General features: G+C 36.8%; 1 non-coding gene across 1 annotated transcript; it reads left to right on the top strand.

Moving 5' to 3' along the window:
- The first annotated feature begins 4,152 nt into the window (after positions 1-4,152).
- On the top strand, positions 4,153-4,259 carry LOC141682191 (small nucleolar RNA R71). Its single transcript, XR_012559593.1, has one exon. It is a non-coding gene; the product is annotated as a small nucleolar RNA R71 (small nucleolar RNA).
- The last annotated feature ends 7,423 nt before the right edge of the window (positions 4,260-11,682 follow it).

The following is an 11,682-nucleotide window of genomic DNA, read 5'->3' as shown; positions in this document are numbered from 1 at the left end:
GCCTGATTGGATGATCATTAATTGTTTTTATAATGGGTTGGGAGCACAGTCTAGACCCATGCTTGATGCAGCATCAGGTGGAGCATTATGGGCAAAGAGCTGTGAGGAAGCTTATGATCTAATTGAACTGATGGTTGCTAATGAATATCAGTATCCAACTCAAAGATTACCACAGGGCAAGGTAGCAGGACTTCTTCAAGTGGATACAGCTACGATTATCACTGCTCAACTAAAGGAGTTGTCTATGAAGACCGATTCTCTGGCTAACTATGGTGTTAATTAAATAACCAGTGTTTGTGAGCTATATGCAGGTTAGCATGTGACGGAGCAATGTGCTATATCTAGTGAATCCGCTCATTTTGTGAGCAACAATCAGAATGTGATGCAACAGCCATTACAGCAGTTTGGAGCAAAACAATTCAACCCTCCTGGTTTTCAGCAACAATTTACACCAAGACAACAACTCCAACTTCAACAACAAACTCATGATGCAGGTCAATCTTTGAATAAAAAATTTAAATTGGAGGAGTTGAGGCTTATGTGCAAAAACCAGGCTCTTATATGTCAAATCCATGCTATTTCTATCAAGACTCTAGAGAACCAGATAGGACAAATTGTTAACGCCTTATTGAATCGACTACCAGAAATACTTTCTAGTGGTACAGAAGTTCTAGGAAAGAGGGAAGCAGACGAGCAGGTTAAGGCAATTACATTGAGATTTTGGAAGGTTGCAAGCCCTGAAAAATCTCAAGTTCCAGAATCTGAAGTTTTGGCTGAAGAAGATGTGCAGAAGGAATCAGAAGTGGAATCAAGGAAAAAAACTATGGGACACACTCCTGAGGGTAACAGAGGGGAGAAACATGTCTATCCTCCACCTCCTTTTTCTAAAAGGCTGCAGAAGCAGAAGTTGGATAAGCAATTTGTTAACTTTATGGAGGTGATCAAGAAACTTCATATCAACATACCCTTCGCTGAAGCTCTTGAACAGATGCCTAACTATACGAAGTTTATGAAGGGTATTCTATCTCAGAAAGTGAAGCTCGATGACATAAACATCATTGCTCTAATGGAGGTGTGCAGTGCTGTTCTGCAACAAAAGTTGCCTCCGAAGCTTAAAGATCCTGCATATTCCTTGCACTATAGGAAACTTGTCATTCGACAAATGTTTATGTGATTTGGGAGCTAGCATCAATCTGATGCCTTTGTCTATCTTTGAAAAGTTGGAATTACCTGATCCAAAGCCTACGTATATATCACTGCAACTAGCTGATCGTTCCATCGCTTATCCGTGAGGAATAGTGGAGGATGTCTTGGTTAAGGTGGATAAACTCATCTTCCCTGCTGACTTTGTAATTCTTGATTTCGAGAAAGATAAGAAGATTCCCATCATCTTGGGAAGACCATTCTTGGCTACAGGCTAAACTATGATCAATGTGCCAAAAAGAGAGTTTACGATGAAGGTATATGATCAGAAGGTCACTTTTAAGGTGTTCAAGGCGATAAAGTTACCCACAGCTAAAGAGGAGTTCTTTAAAGTAGAGTGGGTCGACTCTGTAGTAAATTTGGAACTTGAGCAATTGCCAAAGTAAAATACCTTAGAGAGATCCTTAATTGGGAAATCAGTTATTGATGACAAAGAAGGAGCAGAGAAACTGCAGGTTTTGAATGCACCTCTGTGGAAGAGGAAGTTGGATATGCCATTCGATTCTCTTGGGTTAGCAGAGCTGAAAATTTCTCAGAAGCATCTCAAGCCATCTATTGAAGATGCTCCCACACTTCAGCTCAACTCATTACCATATCACTTGAGTTATGCATTCTTAGGTGCACCCCTAGACAAGGGTTGAGATATATTTTTGATGATAAAGAGGGTGGCCAAACGGATCCTCCTGTGCCTATAGAGGTTTTTTCTCCTGTGCAGCGGGCAGTTGATAGGACTGGTGTTGGTGATAAGCAGTACAGGCGATTGACTAGGCATATGGATGTTAGGGTGAAAATACGCGCTAAAATTCACGCAAGTATACGCGTTCGCAAGTAGTATAAGATATAAATCAGATTCGTTCCAACAAAGACTAGTTTAGGTTAAGTTCAATTTATGCACCTATGCAATAATGTATGGTTATCGCTCAATGCTAAGACAAATACCAAATTGGGTTTTTATTAAACTAAGAGATTATACTAAATAACATTAACTAAGAGAATTGAGGTTGAATTACTATATATGAAAAACATGGGATTCTAACTTCATTAAATACTTCATTTAATAGCCTTATTGTTCTTCACCTTAGCATGTAATGGTGATGACACTAATCAGATAACACGAAACTAGTAAACGCCAACTTTCGTTGTACGAATACCCTATTACCAAGCATCCACAAAAGAGATAGAAGTTGAATAGACACCAATTATGCTCAGTCCTTATATGTCTATAAGAATTGAAAATATAACGGTTTAATGCGCAAGTTATCAATCATGATTACATAGGGCAAGTAAGATGGTTAAAATTACCTACGAATCATGCATAACAAATACATGAACCTATGCTAGCATGGCAAGTTCTAAACCTCTATATTCATTGTCGCTTCAATAGAGATTAACACGCTATCTTATATGTTAGCTACACACATAAGACGAATAAGTACAACCAATACTAGGATATCAATCAATCACCACACACCAAGATATCGAAACAAATTAATTATTGAAATCAATAAGTAAATTCGCTAGAATCCCATGATAACGATTAGCCCATAATTGAACTCATCGTCATCATGGGTTCCAATGAAAGCATGGTATAAAATAAGGTCTTAATAAACTGAATAATAATCAAAGTACGAATAAAAAAAGTCTAGGTTCAATAAGAATGAAAACGAGCATCCAAAGTTATAACTATTTTCAAAGAATCACAAGTAGAAAACAAGATCTTCTTTTTTGGATTTGTTTTGTGCTTCAAGGTCTTCTCCTTGATCTCCCAATCTTCCCGGATAATGAAAACCCTTTTTTTAAGTATATATAAGCCCCTAGTGGACCTGTACCCTTAAAATTATCAAATTCCACTCAAAAAGGCTTTTTCAGCGAAATCAGCTAAATCAGCAGCGCATCAGTATGCGGTCGCGTGCGAGTCTGACGCGGCCGCGTGTCGGAATGCGATCGCGTGAACTTCTGAATATCGCTTGCACTTCTGAAGGAGGTGGAGGATAGATCTGTTTCTCCCCTGGATTACCCTCAGGAGGAGTGTGTTCCACAGTAGTCTTCCTTGGTTCCACCTCTGCTTCCTTCTGCACTTCTTCTTCAGCCACAACTGCATTTTCTGAAACTTGAGATTTTTCAGGCTCTTCATCTTGCTGAATTTGGGGGCTTGCGACCTTTCCAGACCTTAAGGTGATGGCGTTAACCTGTTCTTCAACTTCCCTCTTTCCTGGATTTGTTTCTATATCACTAGGAAGCGTTCCTGGTGGTCGATTCAATAAGGCATTAGCAATTTGCCCTATTTGGTTCTCCAGAGTCTTGATAAAAACAGCCTGGCTTTGGCATATAAGATCCTGGTTTTTGCACATAAGCCGCAACTCCTCCAATTCAGATTTGTCATTCGAAGATAGACATGCACCAAGAGTTTGTTGTTTTGGTGTAATTTGTTGCTGAAAACCAGGAGGGTTGAATGGCTTATTTGCAAACTGCTGGAATGGCTGTTGCATCGCATTCTGATTGTTGCTCCAGATGAAGTTAGGATGATTCCATTTGTCAGGATGATAAGTGTCTGGAATTGGTTGTTGCGATCTCTAAAAGTTCCTCACAAACTGAGCTGAGTCACTAGATATAGCACATTGCTCCGTCACATGCGAACCTGCACATAGCTCACAAACACTGGTTATCTTATTAACACCCAAGTTAGCCAGAAAATCGATCTTTATAGACAATTCCTTTAGGTGAGCAGTGATAGCCATAGCTGTATCTACCTCAAAAACTCCTGCTACCTTGCTCGGTGGCAATCTCTGGGCTGGATACTGATATTCATTAGCAGCCATCAGTTCAATTAGATCATAAGCTTCCTCATAGCTCTTCGCCCATAAGGCTTTACCTGATGCTGCATCGAGCATGGGTCTGGACTGTGCTCCCAAACCATTATAAAAATAGTTGATGATCATCCAATCAGGCATTCCATGATGAGGACACTTCATAAGCATCTCCTTGTAGCGATCCCAAGCTTCACATAGAGATTCTTCCGATTGCTACGTAAATTGAGTAATAGCGTTTCTGATTGTATTTGTCTTTGCCATAGGAAAGAATTTTGTGAGAAACTTTTGAGCAAGTTCTTCCCAAGTAGTAATCGAACTAGCTGGTAGAGAGTGTAACCAGCTCTTAGCCTTGTCCCTCAGAGAGAATGGGAATAGTCTCAGCTTCACAACATCTTCAGAAACACCGTTGAACTTGAAGGTATCACAGATTTTAATGAAATCCCTAATGTGCATATTGGGATCTTCCATTGAAGAAGAACCCCCAAACTAGAATGAATTCTGCACCCATTGAATTATTCCAGGCTTGATCTCAAAGGTATTAGCTGTGATAGCTGGCCTGACAATGCTAGATTGAATGTCATTGATCTTGGGTTGAGAAAATCCATGAAGGCTTTCGTTCGTGCTGCTGGATCTCCCATTGTAATGAGTACCTGAAACATAAACAAATAAATCATGAAAGTAAAAGAATCTGAGTCAGTGAACTTTAACGACTACTGATGACAAGCACATAAACTAAAAATTAACACCGAGTCCCCGACAGCGGCACCAAAAACTTGTTAGGGTGAAAACACGAGCTAAAATTCATGCAAGTATACGCGTTCGCAGGTAGTATAAGATATAAATCAGATTCGTTCCCACAGAGACTGGTTTAGGTTAAGTTCAATTTATGCACCTATGCAACAATGTATAGTTATCGTTCAATGCTAAGACAAATAACAAATTGGGTTTTTATTAAACTAAGAGATTATACTACATAACATTAACTAAGAGAATTGAGGTTGAATTACTATATATGACAAACATGGGATTCTAACTTCATTAAATACTTCATTCAATAGCCTTATTGTTCTTAACCTTAGCATGTAATGGTGATGACACTAATCAGATAAGACAGAACTAGTAAACGCCAACTTTCCATGTACGAATACCCTACTACCAAGCATCCATAAAAGGGATAGAAGTTGAATAGACACCAATTATGCTTAGTCCTTATATGTCTATAAGAATTGAAAATATAACGGTTTAATGCGCAAGTTATCTATCGTGATTATATAGGGCAAGTAAGATGGTTAAAATTACATACGAATCATGCACAACAAATACATGAACCTATGCTAGCATGGCAAGTTCTAAACCTCTATATTCACTATCGCTTCAATAGAGATTAATACGCTATCTTATATGTTAGCTACACACATAAGACGAATAAGCATAACAAATACTAGGATATCAATCAATCACCACACACCAAGATATCGAAACAAATTAATTATTGAAATCCATAAGTAAATCCGCTAGAATCCCATGATAACAATTAGCCCATAATTGAACTCATCGTCATCATGGGTTCTAATGAAAGCATGGTATAAAACAAGGTCTTAATAAACTAAATAATAATCAAAGTACGAAAAAAAAGTCTAGGTTCAACAAGAATGAAAACGAGCATCAAAAGTTACAACTATTTTCAAAGAATCACAAGTAGAAAATAAGATCTTCTTTTTCGGAGTTGTTTTGTGCTTCTAGGTCTTCTCCTTGATCTCCCAATCTTCCCGGATGATGAAAACCCTTTTTTTAAGTATATATAAGCCCCTAGTGGACCTGTACCCTTCAAATTATCAAATTCCACTCAAAAAAAGGCATTTTCAGGGAAATTAGCCGCGCATCAGTATGCGGTCGCGTGTGGGTCTGACGCGGCCGCGTGTCGGAATGCAGTCGCGTGCACTTCTGACGCGGCCGCGTAGGTGGCTTCTGGAAAATTCTGATGAATCTTATTTTGGCCATAACTTGAGTTCTACTCGTCAGAATTAGGCGATTCAACTGCCCACGCAAAGCTAACGAGATTCTCTACAACTTGAAAATGGCCTTGGCTTCCAAATATGATCACTTTTCATAATATTTCCTTTAAAAGCTCCTTTCTTCATTTAACTTATACCTGAAATACAATAACATAAAAACACATCAAAATACCAACAACTTGAGTCTAAAACACCAATTTAAGCTTGTAATAAAGCATTCCAAGTGGATATAAAATCTACTTATCACACCCGCAAACTTGAACCGATATTTGTCCTCAAGCATAAACAGACTCAAAACTATAAAACAAACCTAATGCATGAATACAACTACATAAATGTAACTAAACGATAATGCAATCGATCCCCTCAGAATAACCATAACCAAATATATAAGCCAATGCCTCTAAGAATGCAATGACTTAAAACAGAGTTCAAATAAATCCCACAAACCAACTCACAAACCAGAAACGTGTGTGTGTGGAATGTTTAACAGATATCTCTTGATACTAAATTAATAACCATAACTTATCTATCATCGAAACAATCAAAAGTTTATAAACAGAATAGATAATAAATGTATTATGACTCACAACACCTCCTTTATACTAGAGTTATACAAGGATTCACACTATTATTGAACACATAACAAATATGCTTATTTGACCGTGCAATGAATGTAATAACCCCAATTTTTTTTGGAATTTTTGAAACCCTTATGAATACTGATTTTGCTGAGTATGCTGAATAAGAAAACTTTTCATGCCACACTATGTAGGGGTTCTTTTATTGATCTTCTGAGATATTATTAGTACTCTATGTGGTATATAAGTGTATGTAAAGATCGTCAGAATCCAAATCCGAACACTTTGATTTTTCCCAAAAATCCACCAGATACCGAAAGAATTGAGTATAAGGTAACATGATAAAAAAGATTTAAAATTCAAGGATTATAAGAGAGGAACATAAAAGCAATACAATGTATTGAGAAAGGTTAAGGGAACCCAAGTAATAAGATCTCGGGTATGATCCCTCAAACGATAAATGAGAACGAAAGTTAAGCGAACCGTATAACAGATCAGCGGTCATTAGCCAAGTGATTAGGAGTTAATCAAAGAGTTGGTGGAGGGTGATGTCATCTCACCAACAAGAAGAGGACAAGTGTGGGATGATGACATAAGAGGCTGACATGAGCATGATAAAAAGGGAAAGAAGTGTTGGTTGATTCTAAACCACACAAAATTCACCATGGTTAAAAGTAATTAATCAAAACAAAAGGTAGCAACCAAGCCAAGGCAAAACAAATCACAAAACATAAATTAGAAGTTGACTTTTGCTTTCCAAGAACAAAAGCTCTCGGCCAAAACCAGAGCAGCAACTTCAAACTACCATATCTCCTTCAATACTCACTCAAATAGTATTTTTTATAGCTCTTTGGAAAGGTATTGAGATGGCCTACAACTCTTGTTCACAAGTCTCGTCCAAATAATAATGGTAAGACCCTCGTTTTGACAGTTCTTTTAATCTGACTTTTAGAAACTTCAAAACCTAACTTTGTGTTCTTGATTTCTTTGGAAAGATCAAGCTTGTAGGAGGCTCCCTAAGACTTCCTAGCTACTCTAATCACTCCAAGGAAGGTATAACACCTCCAAACTCTAACTTTAATTTGATTATTAAGATGGTTTTGATGGTTATAGTAAATGAGAAGCATGATGCCTGTGTGTTCAGAGTTTGGATTGGATTTGTAGTGATTTGGATGTTGAAATCTTGTTTATAGTTAATGAAACTTAAGTATAGCTAGTAATTCATGTGTGGGGTTGTATAAATTGGAAAATCTTGAGGTTTGGGGACTGATGTAGTAAGTTTTGGATGAGGGTTGGTTGTATTGTTGGTTGTGAGTTAAATGGTGGTTGTTTGGAGTGGTTTAAAACTTGGTAATCGCGTAAACATAGCCGTCGTAATGCCCAATTTCATACAACTGCTTGTTCTTAGTGTTATGGATAGAGAGCTAACTATTGAATCTGTGACTTTTCCATGTTTCGTTAGATTAGGTCGTAAGCTTCGTTTTGATATGTGGTTCGCTTGAATCCGATGTACGATTTAGGAGAAACGACCTTTTAAGTAACGGTGTTTCGCGAACGAACCATTACCCCTCGCCTTACTTTGAAACATTGGTTAAGGACCTTAAGTGACTAATTGGGGTATGCAACAATTATGTAAAGTGGATTAGGCAGTTGGTAGAGTACTCGCGAAAGAATCGCCTTAAAACTCTTAATGGTTAATTTATTAAAAATGGTGGAGCCGAGGGTACTCGAGCGACTTAAGTGAATCATTAAGCGCAAAAGCGAACGTTAGGGTCTAATTGGTTAAAGTATAGATTCTTAAGTGACTTTGGTTTAATTCCAACTTATAAGTTGTTTATAGGTTACCAGACTCGTCCCAAGCCTTTTATCACCCCCAGTCGCTCAGGCAAGTTTTCTACCCATTATACTGTTGTTGTGATGTATATATGCATATGCATTATCTTATGATAAGTACATGATTGTTCTTAGCAAATTTTACGATATATTGGAGCATGCTAATATGGGATATATGCATGTCTGTTTCGTAATCTTAATATCTATCTGTTGATTCCAATACTTATAAGTTGCATAATACCTATGCTAGAGATAAGCAGTAGTTGCGTATACCCTTAGTATTGGGGACCCAAATGTGAACATTTTTCTAAACCGGGAGTCGATGTTCCCTAGTATAATATATATATATATATATATATTGATATAGTTTTCAAAACTATTAATCGAATAAGGTTTATTCGATAAACTTATTTTATTTAATGAATATTATTTTGAATATTCATTCGAGGACTTATGAATCCGCTTACTTTATTCAATGAATATTATTTTCAATATTCATTCGAGGACTTAAGACTCCGTTTATTTTATTTAATGAATATTATTTTGAATATTCATTTGAGGACTTATTACTCCGCTTATTTATTAAATAATATTCTTTATTTTATTAAAGAATAATGTTTCGATAATCAAACTTATTTTCGATTATTCAAATAAAGATTGTACTTTCGTATAAGTATATCTTTGGTTATTTATTATTCATTTCAAGTATAAGTTTTAGAACTTTTACTTGAATTATTTTTATAAGTATTATCCTTATGGGAATATTATTTAAATAATAATATTCAGATATTTTCTAATATATCGGGACTGATTTATTTCATTAAATCAGCATTACTCCAAACATTCTTAAAAATGTTTTCGAGTCTTCAAAATGATTTTAAAAGTTAGAGCGGATCCCAAAACTCGTTTTCAGATTTAAGATCTTCCTTTCGAAGGAGACTTGAATATTCGCTCAAAAATCTTAGGGATCCCGCTCTGTGGTGTATTTTATATTCGCAACGAGGTTGCTGTTTTGAGAAAACAATTTGATTACTTGCCCAACTTTCGGGAAGTAAGTCCATCTAATTGAGTCGGCATAAGCGACAGGCCGGGGTACGGTCTATGAAGGTGTAAGAGGCTGGGTGAGTGTTCATCCACGCGTGAGTGGCCGGGTAACGGTCTAGCGCGAGGTCCTAATGCGGCCAGGGTGATGACCGGTGAGGAATTCATCCATCTACAGTAGAAAAGGTTACTTATTGGTATCTTTGCCTGATCAGCAAGATATCAGGTTTATGCCAAGGTTTTCTCCTTTCCAAATTCATTGGATATTGCAACTCTGTTTATAATTTTCATAACAGAGGTTTTCAAGGAGTGTATGAAATATATATATAGGTGTATATATATATCGGAACTTAATGAAGTATCTCGTAACTTTATTATTTATAATTATATTTCAAACATTGAATCTATTCAAGTCTGATAAGTGGCATTTTATACCACTTAGAACGTCTTAAAATGGCTTAAATTGGTGTCTTGAAATCAAGTATTTTGTGTATTTGATGCGTTTTTCTAGTGTTTATGCATTTCAGGGTATTAGTTGCATTTCGGGGGAGGAATCATCAAGAATAAGTCTTGGCATGTGTTCACAGTTGCGAAAGGAAAGAAACGGGCAGATTACGGCGAAGAAACGGAGCAAAATCAGATTTTTTCCAGTAGAGGTCTGAGCGCCCGCTCAGCTATGCTGAGCGGCCGCGCAGGGTCGGGAAAAAAGATATATTATTTCAGGACTTCTACTTCTGTTTGGTTTCCACTTCTATGTAATCTGAGTTTTATGGGACTATTATATAAGTAGATTAGAGACATTTTTCACAAGGGGGGATTGAAGAAGATCGTGTTTTTACGCAAGGAGCGAAGGAGATAAGGAAGAAGACCGATTTAGCACACTGCAACGAAGAGGAAGCATATCTTCTTGTGATTCTTGTTTCGTTGTAACGTTGGATGCTAGTTTTCTTGCTTTGAACTTATTTACTCTTGTGACGTACTCTATTTTAATATAATTAGTTTAGTTATTATTTTCTTGTGTTTGTTTATCATGATTTCATATGAACCCATGATGACGATAAGTGCTATTATGGGCTAATCGTGATCATGGGGTTGCAACGGATTTATTATGGAATTCTTTAGTTAATTGTTTAATACTTTAGTGTGTGACGATTGTATGATATCTAGTATTGGTTGTGCGTAGTCGTCTTATGTGCGTCGCGAACATATAAGATATGGTGTTAATCTCTTGTGAAGCGACGGTGGATCTTGAGATTTAGAACTTGCCATACTAGCATAGGTTCATGTACGTTGTATATGATTAGTGGGTAACTCTAACAGTTTTATTTGCCCTATGTAATCAAAAGGAATAACTTGTGCTTAAATTGTTGTGTTGTCAATTTCTGTAGACATATAGGAACTCAACATAATTGATGACTATTCAACTTCTATCTTAATTGTCGATGCTTGGTAGAATGGTATTAGGACAATGAAAGTTGGCTTTTATCAGTTTCGTGTTATTCGATTAATATCATCACTGTCACATGCTAAAGGTAACAACAATGGCTATTGAAGGAAGTAATAATGAAGATGTGATCTCATGAGTGTTTTATTGTTGATAAATTGAAGTGTTAGTTAAGTGATTAATTAAGTAGTTAATTGTAGTTAATAATTAATCAACAATTTTAAGTGTTAGTGTCTTAACATTGAGAAGTAATCATACATTGGTAAATGAGTTCAATTAGACAATAATTTAGTCTGAGTCTCTGTGGGAACAAACTAGAAAGTATTCTATATTACTTGCGAACGCGTATACTTGCGTGAATATTAGTGCGTGTTTTCGCCCTAACAAGTTTTTGGCGCCGCTGCCGGGGACTCGGCGTATTTGTTTAGTTTATGTACTTACCATCATTGGTCATTAGGACTCAGTGATTAGGACGTAGTAGTTAATTAAGATTTTCGGTTGTGTTTCAGGTACTTTAGCAAGCGTTTATACAAACTCGTTCTCGTGCTCGCAAGAGGAATTTAGATACAGCTGAGGAGACAGACGAAGTTCTTGATATTCCGGAGAAGTTAGATTTTGAGGATTCGGATTCAGGAACTGAGCAGAAAGAACCAGTAAACATGGGAGATCTTATTGTTCAAGCTGATCCAGCTCTTATGGATTTTTCTCGGCCTAAAATTGATGACATTCAGTCAAGCATCCTTCATCCGGCTATT

This window comes from Apium graveolens, chromosome 8, assembly GCF_009905375.1.
Source record: "Apium graveolens cultivar Ventura chromosome 8, ASM990537v1, whole genome shotgun sequence".
NCBI classification, from domain to species: Eukaryota; Viridiplantae; Streptophyta; class Magnoliopsida; order Apiales; family Apiaceae; genus Apium; species Apium graveolens.
Note: the sequence above shows the minus strand (reverse complement) of the source record. Positions and strands in the feature narration are given on the sequence as shown.